We start from the raw sequence: 27,119 nt of genomic DNA on the forward strand, positions 1-27,119 counted from the left end.
ACCAACACTGTGGAAAAATATGAGAGTAGTCATCCTTACACGTGCCGCTCTCCCCCTTTGACGCAAGCTATCATCTTTGTACTGGTGAAAAGCTGCTACCAACGCACACACTCACCCCCGGGAAATCCAATATGTAATCCTTCCGAACCTTGCAACATCGCACCAATATGTTGAACCGGCTGTGTTCGGGAAAAGCTAACGATCGCTCGGCTTCAGGCAGCAGGGGTCGTGGCGCGTTGTGTGACTCAGTTTCCTCTCAGTTGAACGACGGATCTCGGTAGGAACGCGCGTGCTCTTTCGCTTGTACGGTGACTCAACCAACGGTCTGCTTTGCCCGGTTTGTGAAAAGTGAATAAAAAAGTAAAAAAAATCGGGGAAAACCTCGCGTGGTTTGCCGTATTTAAGTTTGAAAAGGATACCTACCTACCTAACTACACAACGACGACGGTGGCAGCGGCGGCGATGCTGTTGATGATGATGATGATGAATAATCGAGATCAGCAGTAGAATAGAAGAGTGATATAGGAAGAGGTTCTTGTGTCGTTTTCTGTGTTCTGTGTTGTGCAACATCAGCTAGAAATACCAAATAAAAAAAACCAGCGGCAGCGCGGTTGAATATTGTTATATGTACACTATTTGCAAGCAGGGGTGGATTCGCTGACGGCGAGAAGTGATGCACAAATAGAACCGTAAATGAGTAGGACTTCGAATTCTGCAGATGTGCAACTGACTGAACACAGTCGGCCGTAGGAACGTGTTGAGGGTGCAATTTCGGAAGGAAAAGCAGTACGAGTGCGAGCAAGGACACTGTTCGTAACTGTGTTGGTGCTTTAGGCTTGATTTTTTTTCGGGTAGGTAAGAGCTTTGTTTTCCATTTCGCGGGATTAGGGGCTGTGATTCAGTTTGGCAACAGCTGGGGTGTTGCAATATATTTTCAAGATCATTTAATAACGTGTCATTTTTCTGTGCGGCGGTTTGATAGTTCGCAGGGTTATTGCTGTAACTGTCAGTTTAAATCGACGTGCCTAAATTAGTTAATAATAACATTAGAATTAAATTAGGTATGGAATATGCGTTTCCACTTTGTCTCATCAGAATACGACACTAACTTAGCGACAGAATCAAGTTAACACTGGATTAACGCTAGCTCCGAAAATCGAAAACACTATTTGTGATTCTGAGCAAACCCCTAGTCCTGCATGATGTTCCGCCAGAAAAGAAGTTCTGATTAAGCTGATGAGAATGGTTTGGCTTAGCAAGCCAATGCATTATGCACTATGCTATATTTCTGATTAGTGGAGATAAATTTGGTCAACACTATTTTTTTCTTCATTAAAGAGAAATTTGTTTAAAACCATCTTTGCACATGAAGAGCACAAAACCTACCAAAAAAATGCTTATTGCATACTAAGCCAAACCTAGTTTCGATTTCATTAATTCACATCAGCTTAATCAGAACTCCCTTTCTTGCGGAGCATCACACAGGACTAGGGGTTTGCTCAGAAACGCAAACAGTGTTTTCATTTTTTTGGAGCTAGCAAGCAATCCGGCGCTAGGTTAATCCTGTCACTATGTTATTGTCGGATTCTGACGAGACGAAGTCGAAACGGAAATTCCATTACTAATTTAGTTCTGTTTTCTGCTCTTCATACGCAAAGATGCTTTTAAACAATCCGGCGCTAGGTTAGTCCTGTCACTATGTTATTGTCGGATTCTGACGAGACGAAGTCGAAACGGAAATTCCATTACTAATTTAGTTCTGTTTTCTGCTCTTCATACGCAAAGATGCTTTTAAACAAGTTTCTCCTTAATGGATGTTTACCAAATTGTACTCCACTAAAGAGAAATATAGCATAAAACATTACAATTGATAATTTAAATTGATGTGGTTGTACTAATTGCGTGAAGCAAATTTAAAACCGAAATGGTTGCATACCTCTCAGTTGTTCAAATTTTGGTTATTATTTTTGCTGAGTTTGGCGGAATACATAAGTGCTTAAGCGGAAAAGTCAAGTCACCAAAAATCCCTACCAGCAAACATTCACAGTTTCAGCACACCTAGAATCGGCCGAAAATATGTTTAAATGGGAGGAGAAAATTCTGCAGAGTGGTTTTAGTGCCAATGTTCTCCTATGTACAACAGTGACGCTATAAAATACTGACAGTCAAAGTTATCTCCTTGTCGAAACATCAACTTATTTTGTTTCAAAAATTGAGTTCATAAAAAATTTAATATTATTTCTGTGCTCACTACAAACGCTAAGATAAATGAAAAGTAAAGACAGTTTCAGTTTAACGGCAGTAGCCCCGTCAATTTTCATTATTTTTTCCATAATTTTCTTTTACAAACGCATGGAAATAAATCCAATTCGATACTTCTAAAGTGATTTGTAAAGGACTTCATTAATACACTTTAAAAATGTTTTTGACATGTAATTACTTTTGTGAATACCAATACGTGAAGGATGAGAACTAAACTGCGCTTGAACTAAACAATTATATTCAATTTTCTGTTAAATAAGTGTAAACTTTTGTTTTCGCGCTAAAGTTTTTGACAAGCAAATTCGATGTCAACATTTTTACTAGTATATGTGTATACAATCCATCTCCCTTCGATCAGCACCATTTTTAGTGGAGCAATTTGTTTGCATCTATCTAGATCTACATCTATCATACATGTACATTTTTAGCTCTAAAGATGGTAGGTGACAGCTCTACTGTACGTCCAATGACCCATTACAAGAATACCAATTGTCCAAATACCGTAAAAATCCATTTCCACAAATTCCAATGTTGGACAGCAACTCAATCAGCAGTGTTCTGTATACCGTCTAGATCGTAGTCGTATGTCCAGAATGGGTTTTATATCCGAGAAAAAATGGTCAGAAGAAATTGATGTTGTACAAATTTAGTGACTAGTTATGGAATGATTTAATCCGATATCTGAGTACTCCTTTAGCACAGATATACTTGTGATTGATTTCGATATTTTTTCGCATTCCCGGGATCCCGAGATTTCACGGGAAATCGCTAAATTATTTCCCGAATCCCGGGAAGCTGAAAACCTCCGGGAAATGGAAGCCCAGCTCAGCAAATTATTTTCGAGTTCCAGTAAAACGAATTTTGCTAATGTCATTTATGTAAATGAGGAAGCGTACAGGCTCAAGATTACTCCCTCGGGGTGCACCGGTACTTATTTGTCTTAGGGAAGCATCGCTTGGAATTAGTTTCCTCTAGTATTTTGTCTACAAGTTCCGTTATAGCTATAGTGGCACTGCTACCGTTTCCAAATCCATGCCAAATTAGCCATGCGATTCATCAATAATGTTTCTAATATTTTATTGGAAGCTGAGAGCGTTGATACTGGGCGATAGTTATCAGTTTTTCTCCAGACTCAAATATAGGGACAACTTTTGCTTTTTTATAATAGTCTGGCTGGATAGCTAACTGTTTTAATCATTAGATTAAAAGAATCAGACAGAAAACGAGCAAGTGACAGAACGTTATTTTTAATTATTTTTGAGTGGTAGAGTAAAGTGCCTATTTCCACCATACTAAGCAGAGTGCCTCACCAATTCATTAATTTCTCGGCCTACAATCAATGAAATGCGTAAAAATTGACATGAACAGCTTAGCTTCGTTGTTGAGAACCAATACAATAACACAAATGCGCTGAAAACAGTGTAATTCTCGTGTTTAAGCGCAACGAAAACACGAATCGAGTGCCCCTATTATTGCGCTACTATTTGACTTAATGCGTTAAACAAAGATGACAGACACTGCTCTAACCAACGGCTTCAAATGAGTAGGGTGATAATAGAAACATAGCTAAAATGGGCTCATCACCCTATACGATCAGGATCAGAACTTATGTTTATCTTCAATTCACTAATTAGCAATACAACCACGTTTACAGATGAAAGTTGTAAAAAAAATTGCGATTGCTTCTACATGTTACAAAGTGTTCGTTTAATGCTTCGCAGATCACCTTGCAATCATCTACGCGATCACCAATAATTATCAAAACGGCATTTGACCAAATGGCCTATTCGGCCAATCATACAGTAGTTTGTTATTAGAACTCGTACACGCGTACTATCAGTTTTCGAGCGTGTGGGGACGAGCATAAGCTAAACGCCACTCGTAGAACAGTGGCAATCGCTGGGCTAAATAATTGTAGTCGGCTACACGTTCCTTCGGCTAAATGACATACGGTCGAATGGTCCACTCAGGCAAAAGACTATTCGGTCAAACATAATTGGAACTATGCGGCGTTCGCCAAACAACATTGATATTGACAATACCCTGTCTTTAGGATTTGTATTGTCAGATAGGACGGAAAAGGTCGAGTTTACGCCGAAGTAAAGTTCTCTGAGCTATCAAGCCCACACGGAAAAAAACTGTTTCCAAAATCGTAAATAAAGTGCCATGAATTCTAGAACTATCTAGTTTTTACGTTACGAAAATAAGACCGTGAACAAAAATCATATGTTTAATAATTATGTTCGATTTCTTTCAGTAACGACCGCATAACGCTTTTATTAGTGGAAACATTGGTTTTTGTTTTGTGAACTTCAATCACGGTTTCCGCCATGTTATTACCAAATCGATTTTCTGTATACGAATTAGTTCACCACTTTAGGAACATTATTCATAAACCAAATGTTGACAGATGATTTTATTCATATATTTAGGAACATTAGTGCACAAAATCAAAACAGTCCACAGTGCTTTAAAACGTCGTTTTCGTGCTCAAAATTAATAGCGCCTAAACCGTTAGCTTTAGAAGTATAGTTTGTTTGGAGAAGTTGTTGCCCTTATGATTGCGCATCTACAGGAGTATATTATTTAGTGATTAATTCACCTATAAGTAATATACGAAATTTATTTTCTGAACTAATTAAGATAGAGACTTTGTGTCCTCAGCAAAGTTGTAGCAAACGTAACTACAAAAGAAATTGCTGAAGACACCATATATCTAACTTTAATAGTTTGCAAGTTATGGAACATATTATATGGAAGACCCCTTAAAGTTAGTTTTTTTCGTGATAACTTTTTTAGAATTCTCCTACCTTCTTGAAATCTTCCATAAAGTTGTTTGCGGTATTAAAACACATATTTTTGCATGGTGCATGTAAATTACAAAAGTCGTGAATAAGATCCTCAAATCATGAGCATAAATCATACCACTCGTGGCAAAAAAAAAATCAAAAATCGTTTTAGTCGTGGGTGCGTTTCAAAAACCGACAATAACTTTTAGTCGGAATACATTGGCGCCGGCTTTACGCTAAATCCCTAAAACTAAAACACACTTTGTGTTTCAATCGAACGACAGGTCAAACGTGATGTCCCGGCTGAGCAGATGTTCTGTTTTTGCCGATAAGGCACAGTGAAGCCGGAGCTTGTTTTGGCTTAGCAGGCTTTTGCGAACGCACTATGCTATATTTCACCATAATGAGAAAAATTGGGTGAACACAATAATTTTTCGCTAAGGCAATTTTTTTTCTATTCCGACAAAAAGTTAGTGTCGGTTTCTGAAGAGACGAAGTCGAAACGCACTCATGACTAATAAGTTAGGATTTGTGCCCTTCTGTACAAGGACTGGTTTTCCCAAAATAAATTCGCCTTAGTGAAAAATTTTGATGTTTACCCAATTTTTCTCCTTAGGGTGAAATATGGCATAGTCCAAATATCGTGACTAAGATACTGAAATCATGAACATAAATTACTCTACTCATGACTAAAATATCACGATAACGTGAATAGAAATTGCGAAAATCGTGAAAAAGATACTGAAATCATGAGCATAAATTACGTTACACGTGATTAAAATATCGAAAATCGTGCCTATGATTCTGAAATCATGAAAATGCATTACTCTATGCATGACTAACTAAAATATCATGATAACGTGAAATTACGAAAATTGTGATAAAGATCCTTAAATCATAAACATAAAATACACTATTCTGACAGATAAATTCGACAGCAAACCCATGACGGTAACACGATGAGAAATTACGAAAATCGCAAATAAGCTCCTGGAATCATCAACGTCGTTTAACTGTCGGGTGGTATCCCCAAATTATGAAACAGAAGCACAAGAAAAATTAAACGTACCCAGGGAACAACCACAGTAACTCAGCCAAAGATTCGAATATAACTCCATGCTACATTCGGAGCTCACTAGATTTTTGGAATCAAATAGTATCATGAATATGTATTCATCCTTTCAGGAACTTGACCACAGTTTTTGTAATTCAGTTCACGAAATCGTGACCTTATTTTGTTTCATGAATTTTGTTTAACGAATTTTTCCCGTGCAACGAATTCCACCTCTCCGTATTTTGACATGATCTTTGCAACGTACGATTTGTATTCTTGACATTAACATTACCATACTCAAAAGAGGTTATTATTTATGAATGAGCTCCCGAATAAACTCGTACAGTTATCAGTGCTGTATTCATTGTATAATGGAATTGAATACAGATAAATTTCGCAGGTCTAAACTTCACCTTCAATAAATGTTTTATTTGGAGAATAAAGACCCTGGCATGACAAAACCCATCTTCCGAAATCCAAAATTTCCACATTCCAGCACTCGGGTGGAATAAAAAACAGCTGAGATGCAACTACCAACTCTGATTATCAGTTCCGAAATCACAGATTTTCGATTTTTTTCTGTTTTTGGTTCCAGTCACTGCTGTTGCTCTCTACAAATGTTACAATCATCCGTAGGCCACGAGTCATCGGCAGTCTATGTAAGCCGTGGGAAGAACTATTCGAAGCCTCAACACGCATCGACGCTAAAGATATCGTTCGCGAACTTCAGAAGCGTATGAGATGTCGTGAGGTTAGTTCCGTTCTGTTGCACATCAAATATTCATATTGCGCTTTCGAGCGCTATATCGTACAACAAATTTGAAAGCGCATCGTCTGGCTTCAATCGATCTAACGTGAGAAGTCTCTCCGGCTATTCTGCGCTAATCGTTTATTCATCCAGCGTATGATATAATCAATTTTCTTGGAAAGCTCTGCTGAAGTGTTTCTGTGCAGTTCGTTTCGTTCCACAGACTCGTACGCTGTCTTGAAAACCACAAACGGCTAGGGCGAGTCCGCTCGTCGTATTTCCGAAATTTGTCCAAGATATATCGCAGAGTAAACATCTGGTCCGTCGTTATTCATCAGCTTGAAAATATTCAGCCAACGGATGCATTAGTCGTTGATGATTCAGTACTAGATTGTGTTTTAGCTGTTGTCACTGCTTGAACAATTGTCTGAGTTTTAGATTTGGGCGTTGAAGGCTATATGTTTTAATTGGTTGTGGCCGATGTTTTTTTCATGGAAGTTTCCACGCACGTTTTTTCGTTGTGAGCAGTTTTCTCATAGAACCGACACGAGACTGTTTGTTTGTCATATGTGCACAATGTGGTCTGTGCAAAGAGGGTGCCAAGTTCCAGGATCTCATAGGAATGAATAGTGTGTTAGCCTCATTCTTACCACCCCAAAACCGTTGGAAATGCCAGTGGAGAAATTAAACCAAGCGTCGTCATTAATGGAGTCCACTTCAAACTGAGCTATCTATAATTGTTAGTCCGTTCGAAAATAAACAGCTCGTTGATCATTTTGTAAAACATTCACGGGTCTTTCATGATTTATTGCGCCGATATTCAGATTTTTACGTGCCATAATGGCGGCCAATATCGTCCAATTCGTAATATGTCAACAGTCCTTTTATTGACAATAGTTGTTTACGTCATCCGCCTGGTAAGACGAAGTCATCCTACGTTAGTTCAATGCGTTGGGTGTTTATTCAATGAAAGCCCGACATATTCAACTGAGAGTTACCGTCGAGCTGGCGTAAGAAACTATTGCCAAAAAGGGCAATCAAACCTATTATGAGCTAAACAATTTAGACCGCCATTATGGCACGTAAAAAGCCGGATTACTGACCATAGCGTTCCCTGTTTGACGTGTAGCTGCTGCAACCGTTCGGCTTCTAGTGAGGTCTTGGGTGAATCACACACATCACCAGAGCATGGTCTGAGTCGACGTTCGATTCTCAGGTCATGATTTCGATGACGTCAGAGAAATATCGCCTGTGCCTAAAATCATTACCGATTAGGGAGCACATTTTGTCATTCGGATAGTGTCAAGTGTGATTCTGAATAGTGTTTCGTGCTTCATACGTGCTAGAGTTATTACCTCTGACTGCGTCAAGATTGCTCAGTCTTAAGTCGTTGTCGTTGGTGGTTGAATGGAGACATTCCTTACCAATATCAGGACAAAAGACGCTTGCGACCTGTGCATTTCCTTCCCCAATGATTATGTGTTACCTCAAGTTTTGTGCACTCTCCGTAAATTTTGGTGATCCTTTGGCATTCAGATTGGTAATATCCTTGGTATTTGTCGAATTCCGCACGGCTGCCGTACGTAGTTCAGAAACGGAACGTTGTCCACATTTGCTTACTGCATCTGCACCGCGAGAACCATACTGACAAGTGTAAATTTTGATGAATTTTCATGTTTACCTTGGAAGGTTTGGCTCTGGCTTAATATTAATCAGTATTTAAAAATGCTCGGTGTCTAAAAGGATTTCTACATTTGTTTCTATCGGTCTCCACCCGCACTAATTGTTTATCACCAACACTAAAGAGACGAGTCAACCATCTGGATTCCAATCTAACTGTCAAGTACGATGGTAACGATACTCAGCGTGCTTTTTCCTTCCGCCGGAACCAGTGCGAAACAAACAACAAAGCAGCTGTCAAGTTCTGTGCACGGATCTGATGAACAACCATTTATACTCGTTTTATTTTTTACAGCATGTAAATATATAAAATACCAAACGACTCTGTTATGCTAACGCATCGTGCTGTGTCAAATGAGCGAATTATAAAAGGTATTTGGAACCTAGATTTCGATTTATCTATGCAAAGGCAGAAGACTTGTAGTTTGCTTTAACTCTAATAATTAAAAGATTTGCAATCGAGAAAATGAACTTAAATTTTATTCGAATGATTGATGGTACACGACTTTCTTTGGACATATTGATTTGAACTAACTGCATACAATTGTTCAAAGTTCCCCAGCTCATTATCGTCTCAAGACTCATAAACCAAAATAAAGCGTTTTATAAAGCAGGGTCTAAGCTTTCAGGGGCGGATCCAGAAAAAAAATTCGGGAGGGGTCTGAAATTACGGTTTTAAAATAAACATGGTACAATTCGTTATATGTAATAACCTTACTTAATGAATGTAAGTTTTGTTAGTCAAATTAGGTTTGGGATGATTTTGAGTTTGTAACTAATAAAAACTTGAAACTAACTTAAAATTTCTCAACAAGTAAAAACATTTCGGATGGGGTCCAGACCCCCTGGACCCTCCCCCTGGATCCGCCACGGGCTTCCGTATTGTTTCTTGTATATCACTCATATGGTCAAGGATCCGAAAATGGCAACCACAGGCGAAATTTTTATAAAATTTTGCGTCAAACTGTTTGTTTTCCGTGTGTATATAACCTCTAATTTAAAAAATATGAATGGTGAGCCCAGAAAATAATTCCATGTCTGTCATTTATAAAAGTTTGTTGATGACACTTGCATGACCTAAAAATAACTAAAAGACCGTAAGGAGATAAAAATGTACACAAAATCCATATTTTCAACTTTTTGGCTGGAACCACATTTTTCCATCGTAGTCTGATTTAAATTTGATGACATTGCTTGAAAAAATGAGATGAATATGGATAAATGCTTATTTTCAATTGTGAAGTAATGGAAATCATATAACTTGTAACGTGACAGATCAAAAATTCGAAAAAGTTTTGTGGACCACACTAAAAGCATGCATACAATGTCTAACCTATGTTTTTATTACTACTTTGAGTCTACTTTTTTAAATTGTATTGTGAAAACCTTAAAGTTTTATTCATTTTTGAGAAAACACAGTTGATCTTATGTAACGTGACAGATGTTTTCTGCTGTGAAGCAATTCCACCAAGCTTGATTAAAGTACGTCAAAAATGTTGACCATTTTTGATTCTGATGAAACCTTTTACGTTTTATCTTTACGGGAGACTAAATATTTAGCATTATTAATCAAACAATTTTTATTCAAGAGTAATATTTAGAAAGGGCGTATCAGATCTGTCTGTTTGAACTACTTTCAAAATATATTGTTCGAAAATCGCCATTAGTGCAGCAAAACTATATGATAGCGAGTTCCAGGGAATCAATTCTTCCTTGTGAATATTTTTGGTGAAATTTTTCAATGAGAAAACAAAAAAATGTTAAAAAATACAATTACAAAAAAAACAATGATTTTTTTGTTAACGAAACCCTAAAAACTGAGGAAACTGTAATTACATTATTAGGCAGTTATTAGTAAGGAAGCATTTTTTAACTTCAAGTATGCTTCTAAATTTCTTAGTATTTGCCAGTCATAACCATAATTTTCTTATACAATACTAATACTAAATATAATTTCGAAGCAAAATGCTCTTAAGAAAAATTTTCCGAAATATTTTGATTTTTATCTTCAACAAAAATATCTAGTGGTGAAAATACGCCCTCTTAATAAATAACTCACAGATACGAAACGCAAAAACATAACACGTTTAAAATTTAATTGCAAATAAAAAATGTTTGAAATATAATTGCATTGTAAAGAAAATAGCAATAAAAGGTTTTAACATATTTCAAAAATTCTTTTAATTTTTAAATTTTATTTTTTTAATTTTAATTTAATTATTTTTCTTTAAATAATTTAGTAATAGAATGTATTTCAAAATGGTTTTTCAATTCAAAATTCTCATGCAAAATCGTGCTTCAAAATGCAGATGTTTTTAAGTTATTTTAGATTTTTTCGGCATAATATATTACTTCGTGAAATTACGACCTTTTCATAAGTTATGCACGTTTGTTCATCAAAACCAATATGCTTTTCTAAATAAACATGAAATTTCCCGTTAATACTCAGTTCTCAGATCAAAGATGATTTGTGCACGACTGTCTCGATATTTAATAAAAAATATAGAACTGTAACGTGACAGATCATTGAGAATACTCCATAAAATCGAAAACAAAGTTTTTTTCAGGAAAACTATATTTCAAACTCTTCCTTGTTTTCCAAGCTTCAACTTATAACTTGTAACGTGACATGCAAATTTGGGGGCCAACGAAACAGTCTTTTTCAATTTAGGCGGTCAACCTCCAAACTCACTGCGAAAACTGTGTAACTTGACAAACGTATTAAAATGACAATAACACGTAAACCGTTCATGATAGAAAATAATTTTCTGTTGAAAAAAATGTGCGGTTTAGTGACCTTAATAAAGTGCAGTTGGGATAGAATCTGATTTTATCGTTTTTGCTGACTTATCTTATGAAATATGCGAAAAAATTTAACGTGACAGAGAGAAGCCTTGACCATATGTAAAACACTCAAGTTTTTTTACGCGGTTTTTTTTGTGCGGTATTTTTACGCGGTTTTTTTTACGCAGATTTTGAAATTAACGCGGTTTTCATTTACGCGGATTTTGAAATTTACGCGGATTCAGAAATTTACGCGGTTTTCATTTACGCGGATTTTGGAATTTACGCGGTATCCATCAACGAGGTTCCCTTTAACGCGGTTTCTTAAATTTAAGTGGTCTTCATTCACGCGGATTTTGAAATTTACGCGGTTTTCATTTACGCGGATTTTGAAATTTACGCGGTTTTTATTTACGCGAATTTTGAAATTTACGCGGTTTTCATTTACACGGTTTTCATTTACGCGGCATGTATCCCCCGCGTAAAAAAAACCTGAGTGTATCGCTCGACGCGCTTTTGCAGAATCTCCATTTTGAGACTGTTATTCCAATAGAAAGTAAATCCGTGGATCATTTTTGACATCAGCCTTCAAAAGTACGCCCGCGATAGATCCGTAGAGTTCCGTAGATAAAAATGAATTCTCGAAGATTTCATCTACGAATCCGTAGTTCCGTACAAAACCTTCAAATTCGTAGATCTACCACTGAGAACTGACACACAAGTAAAGTTTTCAACTTGTGTAAGAAAATAAACAGTCGCTTTGAAATGACACCAGCAAGTAGCAACTTGCCACTGGTCGGCGCTTCGATCGGCGGCCAGCAATCGCTATACGGTACTTGTATGCAAACTTGGATACAATGGTGACTCACGCATGCGAACCTGTATGCGATGGTGATTTTCAACGTATTTTCATTTAAATGTTCACACAGGTTTTTCGGGAAAGTTTGTTCTAGCTTATATGTCTGTTCTCTGTCGATCTACGGAGATTTCCGTAGATCTGGCATCGCTGGTGTGGCGCAGTATAGTTTACCTTCTCGCCTTGTACGCTGCTCTGTGCACAATCAAAGGGAAGCAAAGATGCCGGTCGTGGCGTAAATGAACCGCATTCATTGTCGCTATTAGTGATTAAAAATTAAATAGATTAAAAATATAAAATACACTCAAGTTTTTTTTTACGCGGTTTTTTTTACGCGGATTTTGAAATTTACGCGGTTTTCATTTACGCGGATTTTGAAATTTACGCGGTTTTCATTTACGCGGTTTTTGAAATTTACGCGGTTTTCATTTACGCGGTTTTTGAAATTTATGCGGTTTTCATTTACGCGGATTTTGGAATTTACGCGGTATCCATCAATGAGGTTCCCTTTATCGCGGATTCTTAAATTTAAGTGGTCTTCATTTACGCGGATTTTGAAATTTACGCGGTTTTCATTTACGCGGATTTTGAAATTTACGCGGTTTTCATTTACGCGGATTTTGAAATTTACGCGGTTTTCATTTACGCGGATTTTGAAATTTACGCGGTTTTCATTTACGCGGATTTTGAAATTTACGCGGTTTTCATTTACGCGGTTTTCATTTACGCGGTTCGTATCCCCCGCGTAAAAAAAAACCTGAGTGTAGTGTGAAGTAAGGAAAGAGAAGCAGTACCGCTCGGGTCTGGTATTTGTACTAGAGGCAGTACTTTTTTGTCATGTTATTGCTTTGCACACAGGCTGCAGCACAGCGTTGGGCGTCCTGCAGTTACGAACAACAGCAGCATTGTATAAGAAATATAGGCAAAAATATTACAGAAGAGATAGGCATTTTGCATCCTTGCTAACAACTGCACAACTGAGCTGATGCAAACAATGCACTCCAAACAGAAACTGGCTAATTTTTTGATTAATTTCGGTCAAGTATGAAAAAGGTTACGCAAGTTCGAAAGTGTCACAGTAATTGTTGACTTACCCTTTAGAATAGAAGAACACAGTTAACACTTGCAAAGGTATGCTAATGATTCACTGTCGCAGTCAACACTACGTTTAAATTAAGCACAGTCCCCACTCCGGATGTCATAAACTCGGAGAAGATCAATTTTCCCTTGCATACTTTCACGTGGCTCCGTTTGGTTTTTTTCCATTTCGTTAAAAAAATCTCATTTGCAAAATAATCTTGTACGCCTAAATTCAAGTAATCATTACATTCCAACCAGCACAAACATAACCCCTTCGAGTCAGATCCAACGCACTGAAATTTAAGGGTAAAAATCGGCCCGTGAATCGTCCGGCGGCGCCTATACCCAAATACAGTCAAGTCTATCACAGTAGGTTCGGCTTACAGATCCTTATCTGGTATCGAAAACAAACCGGCGAAACTCCTTATAAAATATAAACCTCACTTCTGTCATCCGTTCAACCGTACTGTACCGAAGCTTGACTGTAGTTGAAGGGGTAAGTTTTTTTGCCTACAACACACACACATTCCATTCGTACGTTTAGTAAGAGCTATCTTACTTTGCTCCTCGTTCCTCCGGATCCAGTTTTGTGCTTACAGCGCGCAGAAACCGTTTGTTAGTTAGTCGGAGTCCTACACAGCTCTAAACAGGTCTGGTTTTAATTTCTTTCCCTAGCCACCCTCCGGCAGCGGAACAAGGATCACTCTACTCTGTGCTTTACGATTACCATTCATTTTCAGTTCCCCCTTAGGGCTGCAAATCGCGGGGTGCTTTTGAATTTTTGTTGAACATTTTATTAAGTTTTTTTTGTGTAACAACTTTACGGCAACGACACGCTGCTGCGGAGAGTGTCCTTTCAATCGAGGACGGAGGGTGAATTTTAATTTCGAACGCAAGTCGCGGAACGACCGTGCACGTATGCCATTGTTGCAATTAAATTCATTTCTTGTGAGGTCTTTGAATTGCGTTGGGGGGTTGTCCGCCGAGAGCGCGCGTGGATCAAATTCGAAAGAGTTGGTACGGTGAGGAAATAATAGAATAATTCATGTTACATTTATGGATGGTTATAGCATCTACACTGTTTGTGCACCGATGGGCCCCTCGTACAGGAAAGAGGTTAATGATAATTGCGCCACATATTTTTGTGGCGTGTGTGTACCCAGTGGGATATGGAATTCCGGGAATTGTGAAGAGTGTCATTTGTCCACCTCCTCGTTGTTTACTGGACATCAACTGGATTCGTATGGACAGCAGAACTAGCGTTGTTCGAACAACCTTCCGTGTAGGAGCAAGCTTTGCGCACCAGCAAAAGGGGATAGATATTCCACCACAAATCACAAAACAATGATTTTCGCACAGACAGAAACACCATAAATCAAATCACTTTCAGCAGTTACCAACCGATTGCGTGTCGAGAAAATGTCCGCTAGCATTTGCACCGTTGTAGTTGACAAATGTGAGCCACGTGGATAGAGGCGTTGAAAAACGAATGATTTATCATAGGTTTCCCGAGCCACCAACATGATGATCATCATTGTTGATGTCGTTATTGTTCTAAAGCTGGTTTGATGGCAGGTACACGAAGTTTTTTCTGAAACGTACCCTTTCAGAACGGTTTAGTATCTACCAGCTGATGCTGTGGTTGGGCATGGAGTAAAGAACTGTATCACAGAGCACGTCAGACAGAAGTAACATTCACTCATAGAACTATGGGTCTAAACGATTTTCATTAATGAGAAGAACTTCAAAACCATACATGTTTATTATTTATTTACCCCTCCTATAGCACATTAAAATTATCCTCGGTCACAATAGTTTCAATTTAAGTCCGACTTTGTGTTGAGACAGGCAATTTGCATGTACGGTTAAAATGGCTGACGTCCCGAAAGAATAAAAGTTTTGGACATAAAAACGTTTTTGTTATGCAGACCAATGTGGCAATATTCTTCCTAGGGATCAAAATGACTTGAAACAAATTTATGCATAAAGGGCACAATTCCTAACTTTAATAAGTTGGATTTTGTGTTACGAAATCATATCATCAGTGGCTAACAACCCGACTCGATCGTCAGCTGAATACTAATTCCAAGAGACTGAAATTACCGTAAATAAAAGTTGTGTATCACAAAGCCCGACTTATCAAAGTTGGCTTAATAAAATTTACACCTTTGACAAAACAGTATACATACTATAGTTTAATGTTTTTTGTTCGAAATTTCGACTGAAAACGGCAAGCAAAATCACGACACCTCTACCCTATGAAACATACGAGTAGTTCATTCAGCTTTTCCAAAGGCTATAATTTACAAACAACAGCCTCAGGAACTGTATGTGACATTAACGGTGCACACTTACCTACACTTTTGCAGCAAGAATAAATTATTTTATTGAGCAGTTAGTTACCGGTTGTCCTGGTCGCCCTTCGGGTTTATACACCTCTCGGTGTAGTAGGGGAGATACCCGCCGTGCACATGTCAGTGACTCCGATTTAGCTCATCTGATGGTAGCTACCAGAAGAGCTTGAAGAATGAGTGAACACGCGGTGTTTTTCTGCGTATCATCCGGGGCCGTCCCTATTGTGGTAGCTAATTTTGTCATGTCACCATCGGGAACTGCTGCGTGTACAGAGCAAAATAAATGCATGGAGCCAGCCCGGGGGTTGGGGGGTTCGAACAGAAACCAAGCTCGGTGTGACAGTGATAAGCTTCATTAATCACAGCACCACCCAGGATGAAGCGAAAAATGGGAAGATAACATTAAATTGGCTCATTTGGTAGATCATTCGCACGCGGTGTCGATTTTCCGATGGGAGGACAATTACTCCTAAACGGAGCAACTATTTACTGCAGTTCAAGTGCTGCACGTAGGAAGTACTAGCCGAAAATTTTGCTCTTCGCAGGTATAGGTGAAGTACTTGAATCCTACATCGTCTTTTGTAAGGATAAGCATGAACATGACCATTAGAGTGACAAGAAAAAATATGACCCCTAATGGCCCATACCTGACTCGATTCCTATATCTATCTCGAATGTCTGTTTCAAATTTGAGCAGTACCGTCTTTACACATAGGCACACTGGGCCCAGGCCAGAAAGACTTGAAAAAGAATCATCCTGATTCTAAATCACCTAAAGGAATTCGCCAACACAGTATTGATTGATATCAAAGCCTTCTGTTCGCGAAGCGGAATGTTTATTGAAATATGACTTTTCTGAAGCCACATCATATCCAGTTTCATCACATCAGGAACGTGGTACTGCTCACATTTAATATGCTAAGAATAACTCTTGTAAGCTCCGTAGTTTAAAAATAGAGATCAATAAAAATTGATAAATTCGTTCAAGGACATATTCGTGATGAAAACGTAACCAATGCATATTGTTACTTGGTTTTCGTAGACTGTCATAGTGTTATATCAGCCTTATTATAATGGATGGTCAAACAAAACAGACAAACGAATCCTCTGTACATGCACTTCTGAGTTCAGTTAACTCAGTCCAAAGTAAAACGCATCAAGCTGAGTTGTATTGATACAGTGTATATCATGTGTACTACTAGATATTTTTTAGTTTTGCACCCAAAGATTGTTCACGAAACTATTGCGCTACGTAGAAACCGTGGCCAAAAATTAACTTGTTATTCAAATTAGGAAAAAGATTTCAAATTTGGAAAAAGATTCAGTTTGTGATATGTAAACAGTTTTGAATGGTAATCATAAACTTTAACACAGTAGTAACTTCTATTTTCATTACATTTTGATTTCATTTTTAGCCACACTGGATTTTAGCAGCTTCGCAATTGCCCAGTATCTTTCGATTTACTGAAGTTCTGGGCAGTTTGGCGTATTGCAGTCTTTGGGTACAAAATTCATTTGACGGACTCTATGCAATTCTAGCTTCATTACTGAAGTCAAATCAGGCCAAAACACCGGAGAACCCTAGTCTTGTCTAAAAGGGTAGGGTAGTCGACGTTTGTGAAGGCACTCTTTGTGGTATGTACCTTTGCCCTGGTTCATAATCCCGGTTGTGACAGAAATCTGACCTCGTTTGCCGCAACTGCAGTTTGCTCGCCAGACCAAAAAGTCCTGATAAATATCGAAGTATTGTTTGTATTTTTAACGATATTAAATCTATCTCTGGCGGTAAATGTCAGTCACACTCGAAACTGTGTCGTTCCCTGCCCCGAGTCGTTTCGATGTTTGCGATGGGAATTTAGAATTTATGCGATGTGCAAGCTGAATTTTCTAAAGTTTGCTTGGCTAAATTTTCTGGCTATGTTAATTTATAGAAAGAAAACTCACGAAATTTCTCAAAATTCACTATGATATTTTACCAAATTTACAGAATATGAACATTAAACTGTATTTCAACTAAATATGACTACCCTGCGTCGTTCTGAAAGACTTCTGGTGCAATAATTTCGTGGATAGTATTAAGAGTGGGAAACGATGACAGTAACAAATACAAAATAGATAATCATGAATTTTTCCCGTATTTTAGCCTTATTTAATATATCAAAAAGTTTCATACTTCATCGGTAACTTTCTAAACTAGTAATGTTTGCCCATCTATCACTGAAAATTGGCATCATTGGCTACCATATATAATATATGTCGCAATATTTACGAAGTTATACATTGCCGAGCGAAAATAGCCGTAAATGCCCAATGAAGTGCGAAGAATTCTGTTCGGTCATAACTGCCTAGGGGCCCCGAGTGGTCTTAAGACGGCCATGAATTCGAGCCAAATTGGACAAGTCTAGCTACAGGACCAACCTCCATGAAGGTTGTACGGAATTAATTTTGGTTTCGTTTGATCCCCGGTTTTTCGGTCTTTGAAATCAAAAACGGGTATTTTATTCTGCCCGACGTTTCGGCCAGTTGTTTTGACCTTTTTAAGGGAAATATATTAGCATTTCACGTCTATACGTCGTTTATTGACGTTGGGAAGGTCCTCGTGTTTTGCTTCTTGGTTTGATGAGTAAAACTGGTTAGTTTACAAATCGACCTTTTTACCACTGTGCACTATTCAACGACACTTTTAAAGATGGTAAAAAGGTTGATGTGTAAACCAGTTTTATTCACCAAACCGTTGCATATGAAGCATTTAGCCTTTCCAACGTCGATAAACGACGCATTGACATGGTACGTTCATACAATTCACTTGAAAAATGCCAAAACCAGTGACCGAAACGTCGAGCAGCATGAAACACGCGAAAGACCGTAAAAGCCGCGAAACTAAATAAAATTCATATAAAAAAAAGAAACTAAATAAAATTAATACAAAAATCATCCGGTCGTATTTATATACATTAGTTTATATGGAATTTTTCAACAATTTACATGAAAAAAAACCTACTAGCTCGCATTTTTACCCGCTGGCTGGAGTTGGCACTGTATACATCAGTTTATCACTACAAGTGAAAATAAGAAAGATAATTTTATTACCTACAACTTTGTCAAAGACTGCGAATAAATCCAGCTTTAGTAGAAGAAAGTATTAAAATTTTATCGAAGTGATATCTACGTCAGCTTTGCATGGGGCCAAAACGCGTAGGCGGTGAATCAGTATTCGATTCCCATGAACATTGTTATTTTGCGAAATAGCGGTTGGGTTTAGCTAAATAGTATGTTTGAAAGAATAATATGAGTCATCTCTTGACAAAAAAAATTTTCAACGGTGTGAGATAGAAACCAGTAGTTTTATATAAAGTTGTAAAACAGACATTTCTCAGTAATTTATCTGAACATGTTCGTATTCTATCTCTCTTCTTTTCGATAAAATATGGAACTAAACTTTTCTAGCCTAAAGATAGCTCATGTTATGTTCTAAAACTCCTCAAGACATACTGTTTAGCCAAACTCAACCGTTATTTCGCAAACAAAAAAGTTCGTGGAATTCTACGACTGATTCAGTACTATACGCCGTTTGGCCCGATGCAAAACTGACTCAGACATCACTTTGTTAAATTTTTTATAACTTCTCCTACTAAAGCAGGATTTATTCGCAGTCTTTGACAAAGTTGTAGGCACTACAATTATGTTTCTTATTATCACTTGTAGTGATAAACTGATGCATACAGTGCACAGTGGTCCCTAATGCAAATTTAGTAGGAATTTTTATGCAAAATTTCAAAAAATTTGTACAGGATCAATTTTTTTTGGGCATAAGGACACAAAATCTAACATAAAGCATGTTCTTTAAGTGTTTCGGATTCTCCTGGTCAGTAACTTATACCAACTTAATGCTAGATATATAAGTCCAAACCAAATTTCACATTTCACATCGGCAAACAGAACCTCTGCGTTCACTATCGAGACATCACTTGGTATAAGACAATTGTTTAGCGTTCACGGAAGACGTTTGACTTTTTGGATTTTAGTGTCTAACTAGCTTGGTGCTGGTTTAGACTTATCTATCTAGCATTAAGTTGGTGTTAGTTACTGACGAGGAGAATCCGAAACACTAAAAAAGAATTTTGAGATTCTACTAAAACTAAACAACTTAGTCTTATTAAGTCTTTGGAGAAGTTTTCGTAGTTTCTGAGCTTCTTCTTTTAGTTAAATCAACAGTTAGGATGGATCTATGTTTACCAAGATCAAAACATTGACTTTTTATTCATTCTAGCTAGTGCAAAACGACAGCGAAGTTGTAAAACAAATTTTTGAAGAGTTTTCTGAAGACATCTAAGCTTCACAACAAATTTAAAATCAGTTAGGGTGTTGCTTAGAAAAACTGTTTTATTCAAACAACTTTTGCGGTATTGATGTAAAACTGAAAGAGTCAACTTTAAAATTATTTTAAGACAAATAATTTGTTTCATGGTGCCTTATATCTAACTATTTTCGATGAAAAGTTATTAGCACTTTTTCGCCAAAAAATTGGGTTCTTTGGAATAACAATATCACTCATTGGGGCAAACAAAAGATAATTCTTTTTCCACTATAACTAAGGTCATGATTAGAGTTATATTTGAGAGAAAAAATGGGGAACACGATACTTTTTAAAATTTCATAAAATTGATTTCAAAAAATCTATTTTCGATATTGTAAGTACATATATCTTTTGAATAATTGAAACTAGCGCTTTGATGTGTTAGAAGAAAATGTTCGTCTTCAAAACATGACTGGAAAAAATTAAAACTGAAAAAATTATACTCAAATTTTAGTTTTTTATTAATTAACCCTTTGAAATATGTTTAAATTACTTTTACGGGTAACAATATAAAATATATATATTTGGTTTCATGATAAAATATTGCACTTTTACAATACTTTTCTATTATTTTAAATAGTGGGTAGGGTGCTTCTACTTTTTTTTAAATCAGAAAAAACACTTTCTAATGGTTCGAGATTGAGTTTCGCTGTCTTCCAGAAAATTGAAGAAAATAATTTTTTAAAAACTTTGTCGAAGACATTGGAACTCTATGTTGTGTACTTTTAATTTTACAAGAAATTTACCAAAAATAGGGGATTTCTTTAAAAATAGTTTTATTTATATAGCTTTCGCAATTTTGATTTTTCATTAAGATCATTTTAAAAATACTTTCAGATATTTAGAAGAAGAACACTTTGTCTCAATGTAAGTTATATATACTTTTTCTAAAAATAAACTATTTTTGAGTAAATATTGCAAGATATAAAAAAATATCTTATTTGCTATATTTAGGTGATCTATACTACACAACATGCTATTTCATATGACGGCAACGACATTTAATGGTAAGTGCCCTAATCGAAGAAAATGCTACTTAAAAAAGTTATATTTTTTATAAAAAAGTTATCATAACTTTGAAACGAAAAAAGTTTAGTAGTTGGGGCTTTAAAGCACATTATGCGCCTTAAAATAATCTTCAAGTTGTCTAAAGGGTACTTTAATTTAAAATAAAAACTACGAAAGTTATCGAAATAAATCCGTTTTTTAAGGATTTGTCGTGTAATGGAAAGTATGAAAGCTAGAGCTTGCATCAGCAAACTTATCGAAAATGTGTTGTTCTACAACTTCATCGAAGACAGTCAAGCTCTATATCGAACGGTTAAAAAGTTCAAATATAGCTAAAATCAGAAATACTCTATCTTCTATTTAAACCAAAAGAAGGACCTTGCAAAGTACAAGAACTTTGCCAAACATATTGTAAGGCTAAGTCATTTAATTTTAGTAAAAAGTTAAAATTCCTGCTAAACTTACATTTCGGAGCACCGCAGGGCCACCTAGCGGTGAAAGTGCGAGCTAGCAAATTTTCTCCATGTAAACTGTTTAAAAATCCCATACACACTTCGGTCCGGTAAGGGATCATCCATAAATGACGTAGCATTATAGGGGGAGGGGGGAGTTTTGTATTTTGTGATGATGTGTGACGACAGGGGGGTAGGGGGTCATGTCATGCTACGTAGCTTTTTTAAAGGGGCATAGGGGTTGACTTGATGTCACGACAATCTTATCCGTATCATTTAAATAACATCGTTCTTTATTTTATAATTATTTTTTTTGCGGGGACAAATGGGGAAGAGTTACCGTCAAGCTACGTAATTACCAGGTATTTAGAGTATTTAGAGGTTTGTGACGAAATGCTACGATGGGGGAAGGAGTGTTAAAATCACTCAAAAAATGCTGCGTCATTTATGGATCGTCCCTAACAATATTTGTCTGATTTGTCTCAAATTTGGAACAGATGCTCCTGGCGGTACTGGAAATAGACCTACGGGTGGCCCGATTAAGTTTTCACAAGGTTGTTTCTTTTCTGGGCAGTCTGCAGTACACCCAGTGCCATTTTTCTAGTGAACAAAAATGCGCAATCACAGCTGAGCCCGTGAATTTGTTTGCCGATTTACAACCGCCAGGGATGGCAGGTACACAGATTAATCTGTGTTTCACAAATTTTCAATATTCTGCACAGATTGTTTAAACTGCACAGATTTCACAGTTTTCTGTTTTAATGTACAGATTTCCACAGTTTTCTGGCCTAATGCGCAGATTTCTCAATTTTTGACCTAGTGCTCAATTTTTGCCTCGAGCAAAAACTAAAAAAAAATGGTCGCACAAGGAGTGTTTTGAGACAAATTTGTATGTTTTCGTTAACACAGACTTGCACAGATTTTTAAATGGGCTGAGCACAGGTTTTAAAAATATGACCTGGCATCCCTGGCAGCGGTGGATTTCCAGCTTGGCTGAATAATTGGTTGCATTGGTATCTCTCTGTTCGATCTACGTTTGTTGGGATAAATGATACGCGGTTAAGCATATTCAAAATACACAGCGCGTCTTACAAGATAGTCATCTAAGCCCTCTTATTTTTATCACATTTATTAATGATCTCTGTAGTCGCATAAAATCTGGAACACTGTCATGATATCAAAAAATTCGTACCATAGCTATGGGATTCAACTCTGTAGTGCTTCAAGAAGATATCTGTATGTTTCAAGAATGGTTTATGCCTAACGACATGTAAGTTAACGTTAAGAACTGCACTATGTTAAGTTTCGAACGCTTATGATATGATAAACTTGGGGCGCTTGTCAAAACTTTGCCGCTAAGAACATCCTCTACATGGACGAATTATAAAAAGAGTTGATTCTATTCACGGTCCGGGAGTTCTCTTTGATTGTAAGTTGATTTGTTCCATCCAGATTACAGCGACAACCGTCAAAGCGATGATTTTATTGATGCTGGAAATGATACCTACCAATTATAATGATTATACAACACTGCTACCAATTAATTATACAGTACTTCAAAAATATTTCTCAAAACCATTTTCAACGGAATCGTGTTGTTTCAAATGAACGTATGTGACAACATCGCCCAAAAATTTTCGAGTCGAATTGACACCAGAACCAGAAAATTTTGATTGCTTTTGAATGTATTAAGTCACTTGCTGTATATTTGTAATTGAGACGTTCTCCTTGGTTGGTCGTATTTTTCGTAAGCTTTATCCACTACATCCCACAGAAACTTCACATTAACGTCAGTACAATCGCATCGAACAAGTCATATATCTAAACCAAAAAAAAATGAACGGCACTTTTCAGTTCGCTGGCATCACACGTGAGCGCCTGTATTTTACGACCACCCCGCTAAATTATCCGAGTTGCTCTTGAAATCACCCATATCACACAACAGTTCCAGCTGAACAATACTAAATGCCCATCCAAAAGTGCCACTACCGGTTGGGCAGGGCGGAAGTTCCGAAACGAACATTTGTCCCGCATGTTGAATCATTGACGTTGCAGAGAGACAGAGAGGTATCCGGAGCAGGGTGGAACGACGACAGACCTCTGACTATGACGCGTAACAAAGCAAAGTATAAAATTTGGTCAAGCGTATTAAAAATTATAAATAACAGCTCTAACAGGTCGTCCATGTAGAGCTACACAGCTCACGCAGCCAGTCGTCAGAACTTTCGAAATTGATGACGGCTGCCGAGCTGCTGAACGCGAGCGCTAAGTTTATAAATTTTACATTTGTGCGGCCCAAGTGGACTTGGCAAAGAACTTGGTTATATTGAACCCGAAGTAATGCTAATGATGGTATCATACACACACGCGTGCACACCCGCACCCATAGGTTCCCTAACCGTAGGGCAATCGAAATATTGAGTTCATAAATTATGTTTCCGGATGTATGAGTTCTGGCCTTCTTTCCCCCGCTGAACCCGAGGTAGTCGGGATCCGCATACAGTCTGGTGGTGACGGACGCGTACGTAGTCGAAGATGGAGATGCCCGGTCGCTGATCGTTCCGGATGATTTCCCTCCCGGTTCCACACGAGTTAGGCGTCGGAAACATGTTGCCGGGTGAGTGGATGTGGTTCCTGGTTGACAATGTGCTGATTCCGATGGTTCCAAAGCGAGATGGTTGAACGTTAATTTGAACCAAACTCGAACATTGCGAGGGATCCTACAAAGTTGATCCAGGATGTTTTGATAAATTTATCTCAAACCAGAAAAAAATCAAGAAAAATCATCATGTTAATGTCGCTCCCAACTGTTGATGCCGTTTGTATCTGATACCTCCTCATACATGAGAAAAGAACGCGGTTTCGCGGTGGGTACTTATTCACTCACAGGACACGCGCCACGAACCGTTTCACGTTGCTGCTCGCCCGCGAAATAATTTCTGATTTTTAGAGCTTTCGGTTTTACGATTTCCAAGCACGTTTATCATGTTTTTTGCTGCCCCCCATCAATCTCACGACATGGGGTGAGGTCGGCTGCAAGTGAGCAAAGCCACCATTAACTTTTTTGTTTCTGGTTGACGGTGTCAACAGCAAGCCTTCTGGTTTGATATGTGTCATTTTACCAGATTCCAGCCGACTGCGATGGGCTCGTTGCATACCAAGCAGGGGAAGTAAGCCGTAATGTCAATGTTCAACAGTGTTGGACTCGAACTGAGGGCTCACGATTGGTGGACCCCTTGATGCTTGAACGCAGATGAGCTGCTCGTCGGATAGTTGGCAGGAGTATAGTAGGAAAATGAGTATGCAAATAGGAGTCTTACTTTCTTCGGCTTTACCACGTTGGGAAAAATGTATAACGGCGCGGTGGTAGGTCAGGGGAAACTTGGTTCACGAGAGTAGGGAAAGGAAAAACTCTAGTCATTTGGTACAGTCATGAAAGGGTGCACACTACACACAGGGTGCCGACAGATAGGATAGCCCGATCGGCGGGAAATCGGTGAAATTAATGTAGTGAAAAGAGAGATAAAGTTAAATTCGGTGTGTTTGCTGGGGGAGGGAAATCCTGTTTGTGGACATATCCGATGCCAAGCTTAATAATTTAATTTATCAGGTGTTGAATTTTTTATGCAATTTTTTGATATTACGGTTTTATAAATTCGAGTTTATTATTGTATGATAGGAATTATAATTTAATTTAATTTTCTTGAAATAATCTAGCAGGTTTGATTCCATTATCTTAAGTTATCAAGTTATATAATAATTGGTGTGGAGTTCAGTGAGTAAGACGCTGATTTCATAAGCTACTCGTCGTATGTTTGAGCTCCAGCTGAAACTCTTCGAAAAAATGACAAAACTTCTCGAAAAACATAAATTTTGAACTACTTTACTAGTAAAAAGTCACTTAGTACTTAGCAGTCTCAAATTTCCAATAAAACCTTGGAAATAAGGATATAAAGCATATTTTTAGGCTAAATTCTTTTAAGCACTTAGAAATCAACTATAGAAAATGTTTAGTAATGAAATTACAAAGAAATAAGAAGAGAGAAATATGATGTTGATGGACAAAAGCTGGATCGTCTTGAAACTCATCTTTAAGATAATTGGTTTATATTATTATTATTATTTTTTGCGAAAATTAACAAAAACCTCATCTTGAACACTTTAAACTGTTTCACCGCTAAAAGAATACTTCAACCAAATACAACATATTTGTATTTGCTTCAAATTAACCCAAAAGAACGGCAAAACAAGTTATATGAAAGGTTATTTACAGTCAAAGTTCAATAACTAACAGTTGAGTTTTGATGGTGTGTATAGAACGATTTTTACCTAAATATGATCGTCGTTCACCCCTCGAGAAATTTTGAACCATGAACCACCCTGTATTGACAACATGTATGCTGGAAACATTTGCTGCATCATCTGCCATCCTCTTGCAGAAATGGCACGTATGTTTCTGACTTGGGTAGGTGCACTAACTTTCCTGATTATGGATAATGTCAACAAATGTGATGGTCACATGTTCGGTGGTACTGGGTGCCATGTCGTGCCGTCGGACTTCGACTGAGTAATCGTCCATATGAGAGGGGGTTTTAATTCGAACGTTGTCATGCTCGACGAAATGTTACATGTTGTTTTGACTAGTAAATCTTTCTGCTTTCTCTAGCTTATTGAACAGTATTGCGCACGTGATGTAATTGCATTTGAGACACTACTTAAGGCGGGACAATAGACTGGAGTTTCGTTTGTGATACACTGACTCATCAGCTTTGGTTCGGGCTTACTCTTTTTATTGGCAGATTATAGGAAATGTGCAAAATCAGCTTAATCTAGCGTGCAAAAAAGAAAGTTTAAACTTGTAGATTTCAGGAGTTGCTTTCTTTCTTGGTTAGATTATAAAAGTCCTTCAATTTGGGCAGCAACCGTTGTTGGTGCCATCAGCCATTGAGGGTGTTCAATTTTTACAATGTTACCTCCCTTCCCTAGGTTGATGGAATTCGACTGCACTGCAAACATCATCAAGCATTTTTTGTGCATCAGTTTTGAAGAACCTCTAACAGGCAATTACTTTGAGATGGTTGTTGTATGACGCCTCGCTAGTGCACTATAGTGGTGCATCGATGATACCGAGATGGCTTTTGGGCTTTTTTTGTGCTTTGTGCTTGTTTCGCACTCTGCACCTGCCCAAATTAACGATCAGCCACTAGCTTGTGCACGTCGGCGTGGCCGACTGGCGGATCGACGTGGGTTAGCTTTTGCTGTGGGCCGTGTTTGCAAATATTGTTCCGCAACTTAATAGCGGTGTTGGTGGACACGGCTCGCAGGGGTGTCGATTTATCGGTCGACACTTAGTTCTCGAGCACAGGTTAATTAATGCAAGAAATGTAAAAGTAGAACTGTTAGTGGTCTTTTTGTAATAATTGTAGTTTTTAGTACTAGTGTACTATGTCTATCTGCGTATGTGATCGTCTGAGTATTTGTGACAACTGTGTCAGGGAAAGGATGCAAAACTGGCGTATATGATAATATAATGGGTAATTCTTCCTAGGATTCGTTTCACTTTCTCTGATGTTCAATTCGTACATTTGATTGGATTCTTTCGGGAAGATCGGATTGGATGAATCAAGGTTCGATTAATCATCCATTCCCGGTCAGCATAGCATGACAAAGTTCTAACAGAATGCAACTGCCGTTA

The 27,119-nt window shown here is 37.7% G+C and overlaps 1 protein-coding gene across 3 annotated transcripts in view; it reads left to right on the plus strand.

Annotated features, from left to right (window-relative positions):
- The window catches only part of LOC131693712 (RNA-binding protein 24-B-like), a 211,051-nt gene that overhangs the window by 97,663 nt on the left and 86,269 nt on the right, over positions 1–27,119 (plus strand). The window contains exon 1 of one of the 3 annotated variants that reach the window (XM_058981789.1): positions 252–855. The exons of 1 other annotated variant lie outside the window; for it this stretch is intronic. The gene's annotated coding sequence lies outside the window, so the exon portion shown is untranslated. Of the gene's footprint in view, positions 1–251; positions 856–27,119 lie in introns of those variants that run through there. One more of the 3 variants, XM_058981787.1, reaches the window with a different exon arrangement.

The sequence above is a fragment of the Topomyia yanbarensis genome, chromosome 3 (genome assembly GCF_030247195.1).
Source record: "Topomyia yanbarensis strain Yona2022 chromosome 3, ASM3024719v1, whole genome shotgun sequence".
Taxonomy (NCBI): Eukaryota; Metazoa; Arthropoda; class Insecta; order Diptera; family Culicidae; genus Topomyia; species Topomyia yanbarensis.